At 41.6% G+C, this 16605-nt stretch overlaps 1 long non-coding RNA gene across 1 annotated transcript; it reads right to left on the bottom strand.

Moving 5' to 3' along the window:
• Positions 1–58: 58 nt before the first annotated feature.
• LOC135543206 (uncharacterized) lies at positions 59–15785 on the bottom strand. The gene is made up of 3 exons (XR_010456189.1): positions 15646–15785; positions 3946–4179; positions 59–2792 (listed from the first exon to the last, which is right to left on the bottom strand). It is a non-coding gene; the product is annotated as an uncharacterized LOC135543206 (long non-coding RNA).
• Positions 15786–16605: the final 820 nt, after the last annotated feature.

Below are 16605 nucleotides of genomic sequence, written 5' to 3'. Positions count from 1 at the left end.
AAGACCTGTGTGTGTCGTGGAAAATCGGTTCAAATATGACACTTGCAAGAACTTGTGAAATCAAATAGGCTTTTAATACAAAGTATAGCAAGGCGGAGTGGTCCGCGGAACACACACCGCTTCCCAGAGCCCCGGCTCCTGTTTTTATACACATATAGCATATGGGTCCAACCCATATGCAGATAAACATACTTCCCCTAATTCTTCTGCCTACCATTATCTTTTTAGTTCAGGCTTCCTGCTTGTTCACGCCCAATAACGCCCATATCTGCTTTTCGCCAGATTATAATGGTGGCAAGACCCTTGCTTTGTCCTAAAAATAATATACATTCCTCTATTCTATAGGCTTGCTTTGTCCCTGCACTTAGCTTAATGCATTGTATGATTTTTAAGTAATTAATTAGCATTTTATTGCATGACATAAGTATTTGATACATCAGAAAAGCAGAACTTAATATTTGTTATAGAAACCTTTGTTTGCAATTACAGAGATCATACGTTTCCTGTAGTTCTTGACCAGGTTTGCACACACTGCAGCTGGGATTTTGGCGCACTCCTCCATACAGACCTTCTCCCATGATAAAAATGACAGATCTCTACATGCTTTGTAAGTAGGAAAATCTGCAAAATCGGTAGTGTATCAAATACTTGTTCTCCCCACTGTATGTATATACTGTACTCTATACCATCTACTGCATCTCGCCTATGTTGTTCTGTATCATCACTCATTCATATATTTTTATGTACATATTCTTCATCCCTTTACACTTGTGTATGAGGTAGTTGTGAAATTGTTAGGTTAGACTACTTGTTGGTTATTACTGCATTGTCAGAACTAGAAGCACAATCATTTCGCTACACTCGCATTAATATCTGCTAACCATGTGTATGTGACAAATAACATTTGATTTGATATAGTTCCCTTGGCAGCAAGAGCCTCTCGGTGGATGCTGCAGTGTACCCAAGTAGTGTCGGGAACAACAGGTTGCACGCGCGTTACCACTCCACTATATGTAAAGTAGTTCTTTAAATAATTTTTACCTAGTTTTTGGGGTATCTGTACTTTACCATTTATATTTTTTTGCCAATGTTTACTTTTATTTAACTAAATTCCTAAATAAAATGTACTTTTTAATCCATATATTTTCCCAGACACCCAAAAATACTAGTTACATTTTATGATTACCAGGACAGAAAATGGTCCAATTCCCACACTCATCAAGATAACATCCCTGGTCATCCCTACTTGCCTCTTATCTGGCGCACTCACTAAACATTAATGGTCCATTTGTAAATAGTGTTGGAGTGTGCCCCTGGCTATCCGTAATTTAAAAAACAATTGTATTATTTGGTTCACCTAAAAACCTTTTAAGGATCTTACCTTAAAAAGGTTTTTGTTTTTACATTTTCACCTAAAATGACATACCCAAATCTAGCTGCCTGTAGCTCAGCGCCTGACGCAAAGAGACAGCAGGGGTTCAAAATGTAGAACCCGGTACCTACATTTGAACATATACTAATTTTATCAAACTAAACAATGCTACATTTTATCTCTAGGACCCTCTAGATGACAAATCAGAGCAACATTACTGAATGTAAGTACACTATTTACCTTCAGAGGTGATTGTATCAAACTCTCCTCAAACAATAGCCTGCTATTTTTTTCACTAATAGCTACTGTTAATTGGACAATGCAGTAGATTAACAAGAATTTAAGCTTTCTGCCCATATAAAAGACATGTCTATGTCCCCGAAAAACTGTCTGTTGTATACGTTGTAACGTCATTATAGTCACAGTTTTAGGGACACCCAACCCGTAGAGGTTAATTTAAGAAAATTGAAATGATTCATACTTTTAGTTTTAATACTTAAGTATATTTACAACCAAAAACTTTTACTCAAGTAGTATTCTACTTGGTGACTTTCACTTGAGTTACTCTTGTCACATTAAGAGCAGAAGTAAGGATTCTCTCCTGTGTCTGTTCTCTACTGAACTTCTAGCTGACCTGATGTTGTGAAGCATTGTAATCAGTCAGAGCTGGATTAAGTCTGTACTCCGGTATGCATACGTTCATGTCTTTTTAAGGGGCCCGGTTGAGAGAAAATCCTTCCACAGTCAGAGCAGGAGTAAGGCTTCTCTCCCGTGTGTATACGTTCATGTTGTTTTAAGGTGCACCGTTGGGAGAACCTCACCCCACAGTCAAAGCAGGAGTAAGGCTTCTCTCCTGTGTGTGTTCTCTGGTGTACTTTTAGCTCAGTTGATGTTGTGAAGCATTTTACACATTCAGAGCAGGGGTATGGTTTCAGTCCTGTATGTCTACGTTTATGTGTTTTTAAGTTGCACAGTAGAGAGAAACTCTTTCCACAGTCAGAGCAGGAGTAAGGCTTCACTCCTGTATGTATATGTTCATGTGTTTTTAAGTTGCACAGTAGAGAGAAACTCGTTCCACAGTCAGAGCAGGAGTAAGGCTTCTCTCCTGTGTGTGTTCTCTGATGAACTTCTAGATGAGCAGATGTTGTGAAGCATTTTACACAGTCAGAGCAGGAGTACGGCTTCTCTCCAGTGTGCAATCTCCGATGAACTGTCAAAGACCCTGCTGTTGTGAATCTCTTCCCACAGTCAGAGCAGGGATACAGATTCCTTCCTGTGTGTATTTTCAAGTGTATTTTTAGCTTTGATAGAATTGGGAAAAGCTCCTCACAATGTGGGCAGTGGTGAGACCTCTTAGCAGCTCTGTGATCTTCCTGCTGCTGTTGCTCTCTGGATGTAGAGAATGTCTCAACATTGTCTCCTGTGCGAACAACATCAGAAGAACCAGTCAGTTGATGTGATATACATGTCAATAATATGTATTTTATGTATTATTACATCAGCAGTTATCACAAAGTGCTAAACAGAAACCCAGCCTCAATCCCCAAAGAGCGAGCAATGTTGATATAAAAAGCACAGTGGCCACGAAAAACTCCCCAGAAAGCAGGAACCTAGGAAGAAACGTAGAGAGGAACCAGGCTAGGAGGGGTGACCAGTCCTCTTCTGTTTGTACCAAGTGACATACACGGCTCAAAAAAATAAAGGGAACACTTAAACAACACAATGCAACTCCAAGTCAATCACACTTCTGTGAAATCAAACTGTCCACTTAGGCAGCAACACTGATTGACAAGGAGGAGGAGATCCCTCAGGAGACCATCCGCCACCTCATCAGGAGCATGCCCAGGCGTTGTAGGGAGGTCATACAGGCACGTGGAGGCCACACACACTACGGAGCCTCATTTGGACTTGTTTTAAGGACATTACATCAAAGTTGGATCAGCCTGTAGTGTGGTTTTCCACTTTAATTTTGAGTGTGACTCCGAATCCAGACCGCTATGGGTTGATAAATTTGATTTCCATTGATGATTTTGTTGTCAGCACATTCAACTATGTAAAGAAAAAAGTATAATAATTTTTTTTCATTCATTCAGATCTAGGATGTGTTATTTTAGTGTTCCCTTTATTTTTTTGAGCAGTGTATGTATTCATATCAGTAGGCTGTACAATACAGGGGAATACAACTATTCTAATTGTGGGTAAGAGATGAAAGCTAAAAAGGGGCTTGTCATCCTCTACTCACTATCACAAGGGTTAGCAACTACACAATCTAATTTCATATCATCCTCCAATCACTATTACAAGGGTTAGTAACTACACATACTCACTTCATAGAACTTTAAAACACTGGCAGTTTGTCTACTTCACTTCTTTAGTATACTCTCTGATCACTCCAGACAGCTCAGTGAATAAAACAAATGCTGGCAATACTGGTGTCAAACCATGCAAGTCTCAGTAGCATGAATTAACATCTACCTTCTCAATGAAACAGTTCATCATGAAACAGTTCTACTGCAACTTTTCATACACAGTGGGAAGTTGGAATGAACAACAAACTTACAACCTGCTCTTACCATGAGAAACAGATTTCCCAATCTTCTCCTCCTCTTCTTCATCTTTAATGTTGACATTCAGCTCCAGTGTTTGACTGCAGTCTTCCAGCTTCACTGATGCCATCTCTGGATCCTGCAGTGCAAACTGGGCTCCACTGTCACAATCAGGACCCAGTGACTGTAGGTTTGGATTCAGTGTGGAAGGAGAGTGGCAGGCTGGGTTTGTCCTCACTGTTTATGTTTCCGGCCTCAGACCTGAGTCGGCAAGTAGTAGAATAAAAACAGACACAAAATATATCAAATCAAATGTTATTTGTCACATACACATGGTTAGCAGATGTTAATGCGAGTGTAGCGAAATGCTTGTGCTTCTAGTTCCGACAATGCAGTAATAACCAACGAGTAATCTAACCTAACAATTCCAAAACTACTACCTTATACACACAAGTGTAAAGGGATAAAGAATATGTACATAAAGATATATGAATGAGTGATGGTACAGAACGGCATAGGCGAGATGCAGTAGATGGTATCGAGTACAGTACATACATATGAGATGAGTAATGTAGGGTATGTAAACAAAGTGGCATAGTTTAAAGTGGCTAGTGATACATGTATTACATAAAGATGCAGTAGATGATAGAGTACAGTACATACATATACATATGAGATGAGTAATGTAAACATTATATTAAGTAGCATTATTTAAAGTGGCTAGTGATATATTTTACATCAATTCCCATTATTAAAGTGGTGTGTTGACAGCAGCCACTCATTGTTAGTGGTGGCTGTTTAACAGTCTGATGGCCTTGAGATTGAAAAACATCTTCTGTCTCTCGGTCCCTGCTTTGATGCACCTGTACTGACCTCGCCTTCTGGATGATAGCGGGGTGAACAGGCAGTGGCTCGGGTGGTTGTTGTCCTTGAGGATCTTTATGGCCTTCCTGTGACATCGGGTGGTGTAGGTGTCCTGGAGGGCAGGTAGTTTGCCCCCGGTTATGTGTTGTGCAGACCTCACTACCCTCTGGAGAGCCTTACGGTTGTGGGTGGAGCAGTTGCCGTACCAGGCGGTGATACAGCCAGACAGGATGCTCTCGATTGTGCATCTGTAGAAGTTTGTGAGTGCTTTTGGTGACAAGCCAAATTTCTTCAGCCTCCTGAGGTTGAAGAGGCGCCTTCTTCTCAACGCTGTCTGTGTGGGTGGACCAATTCAGTTTGTCCGTGATGTGTACGCCGAGGAACTTAAAACTTACTACCCTCTCCACTACTGTCCCGTCGATGTGGATAGGGGGGTGCTCCCTCTGCTGTTTCCTGAAGTCCACAATCATCTCCTTTGTTTTGTTGACGATGAGTGTGAGATTATTTTCCTGACACCACACTCCGAGGGCCCTCACCTCCTCCCTGTAGGCCGTCTCGGCGTTGTTGGTAATCAAGCCTACCACTGTAGTGTCGTCAACAATCTTGATGATTGAGTTGGAGGCGTGCATGGCCACTTAGTCGTGGGTGAACAGGGAGTACAGGAGAGGGCTCAGAACGCACCCTTGTGGGGCCCCAGTGTTGAGGATCAGCGGGGTGGAGATGTTACCTACCCTCACCACCTGGGGACTGCCCGTCAGGAAGTCCAGTACCCAGTTGGACAGGGCGGGGTTGAGACCCAGGGTCTCGAGCTTGATGACGAGTTTGGAAGGTACTATGGTGTTAAATGCTGAGCTGTAGTCGATGAACAGCATTCTCACATGGGTATTCCTCTAGGCATTCCTCTTGGATTAGGGAAGTGTGCTTGCGATTGCGTCGTCTGTGGACCTATTTGGGCGGTAAGCAAATTGGAGTGGGTCTAGGGTGTCAGGTAGGGTGGAGGTGATATGGTCCTTGACTAGTCTCGCAAAGCACTTCATGATGACGGGAGTGCTACGGGGCGGTAGTCGTTTAGCTCAGTTACCTTAGCTTTCTTGGGAACAGGGACAATGGTGGCCCTCTTGAAGCATGTGGGAACAGCAGACTGGGATAAGGATTGATTGAATATGTCTGTAAACACACCAGCCAGCTGGTCTGCGCATGCTCTGAGGACGCGGCTGGGGATGCCGTCTGGGCCTGCAGCCTTGCGAGGGTTAACACGTTTAACCTCTCTAAGGGTATGTGGGATGCTAGCGTCCCATCTGGCCAACATCCAGTGAGGTTGCAGAGTGCCAAATTCAATTACAGAAATGCTCATTATAAAAATTCAGAAAACAAAACATATTTTACATAGGTTTAAAGATTAACTTCTTGTTAAACCAACCAGTGTCATATTTATAAAATGCTTTTCGGCGAAAGCATACCTAGTCAAGAACATACCTAGGCCAGAACATAGCCCAGTTGACAAATTATTACAAACAGTAACCAGCCAAGCAGAAGCGGTACAAAACTCAGAAAGAGATAAAATGAATCTCTTACCTTTGATGATCTTCATATGGTGGCAAACACAAGACATTAATTTACTCAATAAAATGTTCCTTTTGTTCGATGAAGTCTCTTTCTATCCAAAAACACCGTTTTGTTAGCGCGTTTTCTTCAGTAATCCACAGGCTCAAACTCAGTCAAAACAATCAGATAAAAAAATCCAAATTGTAGCCGTAAAGTTCATAGAAACATGTCAAACGATGTTTATATTCAATCCTCAGGTTGTTTTTTGCCTAAATGATCTATAATATTTCAACCGGATAATAACGTTGTCAATATAAAAAGGTAAACAAGAAATGCACATGCGCCTGAAAAAGCTCTGCGACACGTTAGGGTCCACTCGTTCAGACTGGTCTTACTCCCTCATTTATAAGAATGCAAGCCTGAAACGATATCTAAAGACTGTTGACATCTAGTGGAAGGCATACGAACTGCAAATGGAGTCCTAAGTCAATGGATACTGTAATGGCATTGAATAGAAAACTACAAAACCCCCCAAAAACCATTGGCGAGTAGTATGCTAGGGAGCGGTGCGCGATGTGCCCGTCTCCGGCAGCTGACCACAAGACCGCTTCGTTTGCCTCTTTTACTACGTCGTTATTTTGGGTCGACGGCTGGGGTCCAATCCATTGTCCTGGGTGGAAGGCAGAACACAGGATCCGCTTCGGGAAAGTCCTATTCCTGGTCGTAAGGATGGTGAGTTGACGTTGCTCTTATATTACAGTAATTCCTCCCGACTGTATGTAATGAAACCTAAGATTACCTGGGGTAACAATGTAAGAAATAACACGTAAAAAAAACAACAAAAAAACTGCATAGTTTCCTAGGAACGCAAAGCGAGGCGGCCATCTCTGTCGGCGCCGGAAGTACAATTGTCTTGACTGTTCTGGCACGTTCTATTAAATATATTACATTTTCTTTTGTTCAATTATCTAATTCAGTGCTCGACTTGGACTGAAATAGTTGCCGATACTCATTTTGGGTGCCGGTACCGGTACCATTTCTATTTAGGTGCAGGAGCTCCACAATACCTTTGAGCTAATACTTAACCTATAGTAGATAAATGCATAAAACCGAGGTAAAGACAGTTTCAAGTTGGATATACCGATGGATATTCGCACTTTCAAACCTCAATAGCTTTCAAACAACTTGAGCCACAGACTCCAAATAAGTGTCATGATGTTGGAAAAATTGCACACAACATTGCACAGGTCTTATTTTTACAATTTGGACATTCATTCGCTTTTCAAAGCCAATAAACATGTGGAAATGTGAGCAGCATTTTGTATTCCAAGTTGAATTAGTTAGGGAGCGTAAACAAACTACAAACTATTTTTACATTCCAATAGCTCTTTGGTTATGTGACCTACTGACTTCAAACAGGGTTCAGAATGTCCACCCAGTGGGCCTACACATTACACACCCTTTAGTTTGTCCATCTTCATCTCACATGGTTTTACATTAATTTTTCAAAATGTAGAATTTCAATAGCTCCTTGGTCATGTGACCTACAGACTTCAAACAGGGTTCAGAATGTCCACCCAGTGGGCCTACACATTACACACCCTTTAGTTTGTCCATCTTCATCTCACATGGTTTAACATTAATTTTTCAAAATGTAGAATTTCAATAGCTCCTTGGTCATGTGGCCTACTGACCTCAAACAAGGTTCAGAATGTCTGACTGACTATACCTTCATATCGCACACTGATGTTTGTATACTTTCATCTCATGCTATTAGACTTAAATCTGTAAGCTTTGCAGGTCTTCATTTTACATTGGTGTTACATTTTTTAAATTTAGTCAACAAATGTCTCATCCTCGCAATAACTATCTTTTACATGGACACTGAAAGATCCGCAAATGGCTGTATGTGGTATGGATCAAGGACAGGAGAGGTGTTCGAACAGAGGTGCGTAAAGGAAGGCACACAGGTTGGCCTCATGAAAAACAATGTTTCATGAGCTCTTTTTAATCCCAGTAATAGGCAGTGATTTGTCAGTCACAGTGAGCTTGATAACGTGAAAGAATCCTTTTCATAGCATCACTTTCATATACTGTACATTATTAAGACAAATCCTTCTACGTTGAGTATTAGAACTCAGTTTACATAACCTGATAATAACTTGATATTTGAGTGCATTCACAACACGCCACCTGCAGACAACTTACAAAATGCAATATTGCATTTGAGGGTTCATTTTTCTGATGAAAATAGTTATTTGATGCATGGCCTACTATTTCTACCTGGGAAAATAAATTCCTACTTCTTTTGTGAGTAAAATCCTTTTCCAAAAATGATTTTTTGTGAAGAGGTATGAGGGTTGTGATATGGGTAATTTAATAGTAAAATAATTTAAGGGATCAATACATTTCTATATTGCTTCCCCAGTATCTGCATGAACCATCAGGCCAAGTGTTTTTGGTTGACCCTGCTGGACAGAAAGAGAAGGAAGAATCGAATTCAAATTCAGGTCTTAGTTATTCCATTGTACTGGATCTAATACATATTAGCATTTTACATACACTTATGAATGTAATACTTTTTTATGACATACTGTGAAAAACTCTTGTCTGCGGGCTCTGTCACTTTCAGACAAGTGCAGTGCAGACTTAAACCACAGGGGTTCTCTGTAAAGAGAGAGTAATCCAAAAGGCACAGACACACCCCTTGACTTTCAATTGGCACCGTTGACCTGTATGTATTCTCTCCTGATTGGCTCTGTGGTGCACAGTCTAGCAGTCTGACTAAAGTGCCAGAGGTATGAGGAGAGACATCCTCCTTTATATTCATGGGAACAAATATTTCCTAACACTTTGGACAGTTAGAAGACAATGCATCAATTCAACAAAAGAAAAGTATTACTAATTACTGTCCATGAGTAACCTCAACCTTGTGGGTCTATGGGTGTTTGGGCCAATAATGTGTCAACTCAATTCTACCACTGACTAGTCTCTCATGCCCCTATGAACGGGGACACAGGGCAATAGTTTATCTAAACCAGACCTTCTTTACTGGAGTACACTAACCCCTAATTGGGGCTCTTTTCTTGACACATAGTAGCAGTAAACCAGATAAGTCGTCAAAAAGATCAAAAAGTAGATTGTTGTATGGGTGTATTACCTCCTGTGCTGGCCCCATTGTCATATCCATTCTGGATTCTGAGTGGTAAAATCACAGCTGAAAAATGACTTTATGTATGTGTATTCATTTTCCGCCAAGACAGAACTGCCAAAGGGGGTGGAGTTGCAATTAACTACAGAGACAGCCTGCAGAGTTCTGTCATGCTATCCAGGTCTGTGCCCAAACAGTTCGAGCTTCTACTTTAAGAATCCACCTTTCCAGAAATTAGTCTCTAACTGTTGCCGCTTGTTACAGACCCCCCTCAGCTGCGCCCTGGACACCATGTGTGAATTAATTGCTCCCCATTTATCTTCAGAGTTTGTAACGTTAGGTGACCAAAACTGGGATATGCTTAACACCCCGGCCGTCCTCCAATCTAAGCTAGATGCCCTCAATCTCACCCAAATTATCATGGAACCTACCAGGTACAACCCCAAATCCATAAACCCTCATAGATATCATCCTGACCAACCTGTCTTCTAAATACACCTCTGCTGTCTTCAACCAGGATCTCAGCGATCACTTCCTCATTGCCTGCGTCCGTAATGGAAGAAGTTTGTGCATCAGGGTATCCTGGAAAGATATTGACCTATTCCGTCAGTAGAGGATGCCTGGTCATTCTTTAATTTTTAATTTTACCTTTATTTAACCAGGCAAGTCAGTTAAGAACAAATTCTTATTTTCAATGATGGGAACAGAGGGTTTAACTGCCTGTTCAGGGGCAGAACGACAGATTTGTACCTTGTCAGTTTGGGGGTTTGAACTCGCAACCTTCCGGTTACTAGTCCAACCACTAGGCTACCCTGCCGCCCCAAAGTTCCTTCCTCACCATCTTACATAAGCATGCCCCATTCATAAAATGTAAAACCAGGAACAGATATAGCCCTTGGTTCACTCCAGACCTGACTGCCCTTGACCAGCACAAAAACATCCTGTGGTGTACAAATAGCCCCCGTGATAAGCAACCTTTCAGGGAAGTTAGGAACCAATATACACAGGCAGTTAGGAAAGCAAAGGCTAGCATTTTCAAACAGAAATTTACATCCTGATGCACAAACTCCAAAAGGTTCTGGGACACTAAATTCCACAGAGAATAAGAGCACCTCCTCCCAGCTGCACACTGCACTGCGGCTAGGAAACTCTGTCACCACCGATAAATCTACGATTATCGAGAATTTCAACAAGCATTTTTCTAAGGCTGGGCTTGCTTTCCACCCGTCTACCCGTACCTCGGTCAACAGCTCTGCACCCCCCACAGCAATTTGCCCAAGCCTCCCCCGTTTCTCCTTCACCCACATCCAGGTAGCTGATTTTCTGAAAGAGCTGTAAAATCTGGACCCCTACAAATCAGCTGGGTTAAACAATCTGGACCCTCTCTTTCTAAAATTATCCGCCGCAATTGTTGCAACCCCTATTACTAGCCTGTTCAACCTCTTTCGTATCATCTGAGATCCCCAAAGATTGGTAAGCTGCCGCGGTCATCCCCCTCTTCAAAAGGGGGAGACACGCTAGACCCAAACTGTTACAGACCTATATCTATCCTACCTTTCTAAGGTCTTCGAAAGCCAAGATAACAAACAGATCACCGACCATTTCGAATCCCACCGTACCTTCTCCGCTATGCAATCTGGTTTCCACCTCTATGCAAACAACACCATTCTGTTTACTTCTGGCCCTTCTTTGGACACGGTGTTGACTAACCTCCAGACGAGCTTCAATGCCATACAACTGGCCTCCAACTGCTCTTAAATGCAAGTAAAACTAAATGCATGCTCTTCAACCAATCGCTGCCGCATCTGCCCACCCGCCTAGCATCACTACTCTGGACGGTTCGGACTTAGAATATGTGGACTAGAGGTCGACCGATTAATCGGAATGGCCGATTAATTAGGGCCAATTTCAAATTATAACAATCGGAAATCAATCATTTTGGACGCAGATTAAGAAAATGTAAAAAAAAAATAAGATTTTTATTGTTAAATACCTTTATTTAACAAGGCAAGTCAGTTAGGAACACATTCTTATTTTCAATGACGGCCTAGGAACGGTGGGTTAACTGCCTTGTTCAGGGGCAGAAAGACAGATTTTTACCATGTTAGCTCAGGGATTCAATCTTGCAACCTTACGGTTAACTAGTCCAACGCTCTGACCACCTGCCTCACGAGGAGCCCGCCTGTTACGCGAATGCAGTAAGAAGCCAAGATAAGTTTAATGCTAGCTAGCAACTTATCTTAAAAAACAATCAATCATAATCACTAGTTATAACTACACATGGTTGATGATATTACTAGTTTATCTAGCGTGACCTGCGTTGCATATAATCGATGCAGTTCGCATTCGTGAAAAAGGACTGTTGTTGCTCCTAACCATAAACATCAATACACAGAAGTATATATTTTTAAACCTGCATATTTAGCTAAAAGAAATCCAGGTTAGCAGGCAATATTAACCAGGTGAAAGTGTGTCACTTGTCTTGCGTTCATTGCACCAGAGTCAGGGTATACGCAACCGTTTGGGCCGCCTGGCTCATTGCCAACTAGTTTGCCAGAATTTTACGGAATTATGACATAAAATTGAAGGTTGTGCAATGTAACAGGAATATTTAGACTGATGGATGCCACCCGTTAGATAAAATATGGAACGGTTCCGTATTTCACTGAAAGAATAAATGTTTTGTTTGAGACGATAGTTTCCAGATTCAACCATATTAATTACCTAAGGCTCGTATTTCTGTATGTTATTATGTTTTATTCAGTCTATGATTTAATAGAGCAGTCTGACTGAGCGATGGCGGGCAGCAGCAGGCTCGTAAGCATTCATTCAAACAGCACTTTTGTGCGTTTTGCCAGCAGCTCTGCTGTTTATGAATTCAAGCCTATCAACTCCTGAGATTAGGATGGTGTAACGGCTAGCTAGTTAGCGGGGTGCGCGCTAATAGCATTTCAAACGTCACTCGTGCTGAGATGGAGTGGTTGTTCCCCTTGCTCTGCATGGGTAACGCTGCTTCAAGGGTGGCTGTTGTCGATGTGTTCCTGGTTCGAGCCCAGGTGCCGGCGAGGAGTGGGATGGAAGCTATACTGTTATACTGGCAATACTAAAGTGCCTATAAGAACATCCAATAGTCAAAGGTACAGTGGGGCAAAAAAGTATTTAGTCAGCCACCAATTGTGCAAGTTCTCCCACTTAAAAAGATGAGAGGCCTGTAATTTTCATCACAGGTACACTTCAACTATGACAGACAAAATAAGAAAAAATCAAGAAAATCACATTGTAGGATTTTTAATTAATTTATTTGCAAATACGGTGGAAAAATAAATAAACTGGGAAAATAAGTACTTAGAACTACCAATTATTGTAGATAAATATTAAAGAAATGGGTAAACACAACACTGAACTGAACCCCCTAATTGTCAAACTAATGTACAACAATATAGAAGATACTTGACTAGAGTTAACGCAATATGGGTTTATATCCACTGCACGCTACTTAGGTGTGTAATTGACATGACCAAGGAGCTATTGCAAATTTGAAACTATGAAAAATGTACATTGCAGAGCATGATTTTACAGGACACAAACAAGAGTGTGCAATATAGAAGGGTAGTGGGCCACCATTGTTCCTGTTCCCAAGAAAGCTAAGGTAACTGAGCTAAACGACTACCGCCCCAGAGCACTCACTTCCGTCATCATGAAGTGCTTTGAGAGACTAGTCAAGGACCATATCACCTCCACCCTACCTGACACCCTAGACCCACTCCAATTTGCTTACCGCCCAAATAGGTCCACAGACGATGCAATCTCAACCACACTGCACACTGCCCTAACCCATCTGGACAAGAGGAATACCTATGTGAGAATGCTGTTCATCGACTACAGCTCGGCATTCAACACCATAGTACCCTCCAAGCTCGTCATCAAGCTCGAGACCCTGGGTCTCGACCCCGCCCTGTGCAACTGGGTACTGGACTTCCTGACGGGCCGCCCCCAGGTGGTGAGGGTAGGTAATAACATCTCCTCCCCGCTGATCCTCAACACTGGGGCCCCACAAGGGTGCGTTCTGAGCCCTCTCCTGTACTCCCTGTTCACCCACGACTGCGTGGCCATGCACGCCTCCAACTCAATCATCAAGATTGTTGACGACACTACAGTGGTAGGCTTGATTACCAACAACGACGAGACGGCCTACAGGGAGGAGGTGAGGGCCCTCGGAGTGTGGTGTCAGGAAAATAACCTCACACTCAACGTCAACAAAACTAAGGAGATGATTGTGGACTTCAGGAAACAGCAGAGGGAACACCCTCCTATCCATAATCGATGGAACAGTAGTAGAGAGAGTAGCAAGTTTTAAGTTCCTCGGCATACACATCACAGACAAACTGAATTGGTCCACTCACACAGCAGCAGCGCCTCTTCAACCTCAGGAGGCTGAAGAAATTCGGCTTGTCACCAAAAGCACTCACAAACTTCTACAGATGCACAATCGAGAGCATCCTGGCGGGCTGTATCACCGCCTGGTACGGCAACTGCTCTGCCCTCAACCGTAAGGCTCTCCAGAGGGTAGTGAGGTCTGCACAACGCATCACCGGGGGCAAACTACCTGCCCTCCAGGACACCTACACCACCCGATGTTACAGGAAGGCCATAAAGTTCATCAAGGACATCAACCACCCGAGCCACTGCCTGTTCACCCCGCTATCATCCAGAAGGCGAGATCAGTACAGGTGCATCAAAGCTGGGACCGAGAGACTGAAAAACAGCTTCTATCTCAAGGCCATCAGACTAACATTGAGTGGCTGCTGCCAACACACTGACACTGACTCAACTCCAGCCACTTTAATAATGGGAATTGATGGGAAATTATGTAAATATATCACTAGCCACTTTAAACAATGCTACCTTATATAATGTTACTTACCCAACATTATTCTTCTCATATGCATACGTATATACTGTACTCTATATCATCGACTGCATCCTTATGTAATACATGTATCACTAGCCACTTTAACTATGCCACTTTGTTTACATACTCATCTCATATGTATATACTGTACTCGATACCATCTACTGTATCTTGCCTATGCTGCTCTGTACCATCACTCATTCATATATCCTTATGTACATATTCTTTATCCCCTTACACTGTGTATAAGACAGTAGTTTAGGAATTGTTAGTTAGATTACTTGTTGGTTATTACTGCATTGTCGGAACTAGAAGCACAAGCATTTCGCAACACTCGCATTAACATCTGCTAACCATGTGTATGTGACAAATAAAATTTGATGATGATGATGATAGTCAGCGGACATTAGGTCACATGAGCAAGGAGCAATTGAAATTTAAAATGTTGAAAAATTCATGTAAAACCACGTGAGACGAAAATGGACAAACTAAAGGGTGTGCAATGTGTATGTGTATAACATCAGGTTTGCTACAACCAGTTTTTAAAATGTTAGGAGTATTAGTGAAAGAGCTATTGAAATGTGAACATTTTGATTTGTCACTATGTTGACGGTCCGTAACTGCTGTTGGTGGACTTAAGGAAAACTCCAGGCGAATATCCGACCCTAAACTGTCTTCAGTGTGCATACATGACTCAAAACATTTAGTACAAGGTTACAGTTTATTTTAGGCAGCACGATGTACTAGTTTTCTTAATAACCTTGTCTTCACTATATTACTTCAATCAAAAACCAAAAGTATTTCCTGTTCACACCATAATAACATTTATAGATAAAGACAGAAACAACTTTATGTGTCTGAATATTAGTACACATGCAACGTTAGAAAACCGATAATCATTACATTCAACGCGTAAACAGTCCGTTGACTCCGACAGACTGGGGACCGCCATTTTACCAGCTTGTGAATTTTACAGAAAACCAATAATATGCAAAACGATCACAGAAATCTCAAATAAATTGACTATTTGTGAAATTTCCTTGATAAAACTATGTACATCCATTCAGATAAACCCAGAGAGTCTCTAGCTATATGACTTGTAAACTTGTTTTTAAATCACGTTCTTCCCTCGGTTTGACACAAAAATAACACATCAAACCTTAACCAAACGTGATAATACCTAAATGGGTTTGTTACCTAGCATGGTATGACATATCCTTTCGACACTAGAAAGTCTAAACGTGTTATTACATACCTGTAGTGGTAAATTGAAACGGACACAAAGGTTATCTTCTTGACTGCACAGTTCTGGCGCTTTCTTTAAACTGAAGACTGGTGCGCGCCTGCCCGGAACTTCCTGTTCCCCCACTAACACAGTGCAACAGTACGTGCATTCCAGGATCATTGGCATGGCCCTACCCCATTACATGAGAAAGGGGTAGCTGCCGCTGCCTCCTCCCGTACACTTCTCCTTTACATAGAGTTGATCAAGCTGTTGATTATGGCCTGTGAAATGTTGTCCCATTCCTCTTTAGTGTGCTATTTTTCTTTTTCTTACGAGGTATCTTATATGTAACGGTTTTATAACCGTGTAAAGCTCTCTAGAACAAGGTGACTTTGATCAATATATTCGCCTGTATTTACCCCCCCAAATAAAATGCGAATTAGCTGCTAATGTGGCTATCCTAAAGAACTACAAATACCATGACGATCTGGACAAGACTGCCGAATCCAGTCAAAGGTCAGGATCTCAGAATTAATTATATAATGTTAGCTAAATGTAGTAATGAATAAGTAGACTACATTTATTTAAATGGACAATTCTGTGAACTGTCTTGTGCAAGTTTTAAATTGACAATACTTGTTATCAAAGGTGTCAGCTAGAGATGACATGCAGGAGCTTGCAGTTATTTGTTGTTTGTACATAATGTTTGATGCTAATTAGTGTTTTATAAGGTGAGATGAAATAAAGCCGAGTATATTGATAAAAGTCACCTTGTCCGAGAAAAATGTACATGGTTATCAAATCGTCACGCCAGGGTAAGCATACACAAAACATAGCCCTTATTTGAAGTGTTTCTAAAATGAAAAATGATTGGAACCATTTCCCTTTTGACCGCTAGATTTTATGACACCGTTTTTGCAAATTTAATAAAGTGAAATATCACATTTATTTAAGTATTCAGACCCTTTACTCCGGACTTTGTTGAAGAAC

The sequence above is a fragment of the Oncorhynchus masou genome, chromosome 7 (assembly GCF_036934945.1).
Source record: "Oncorhynchus masou masou isolate Uvic2021 chromosome 7, UVic_Omas_1.1, whole genome shotgun sequence".
Taxonomy (NCBI): Eukaryota; Metazoa; Chordata; class Actinopteri; order Salmoniformes; family Salmonidae; genus Oncorhynchus; species Oncorhynchus masou.
Note: the sequence above shows the minus strand (reverse complement) of the source record. Positions and strands in the feature narration are given on the sequence as shown.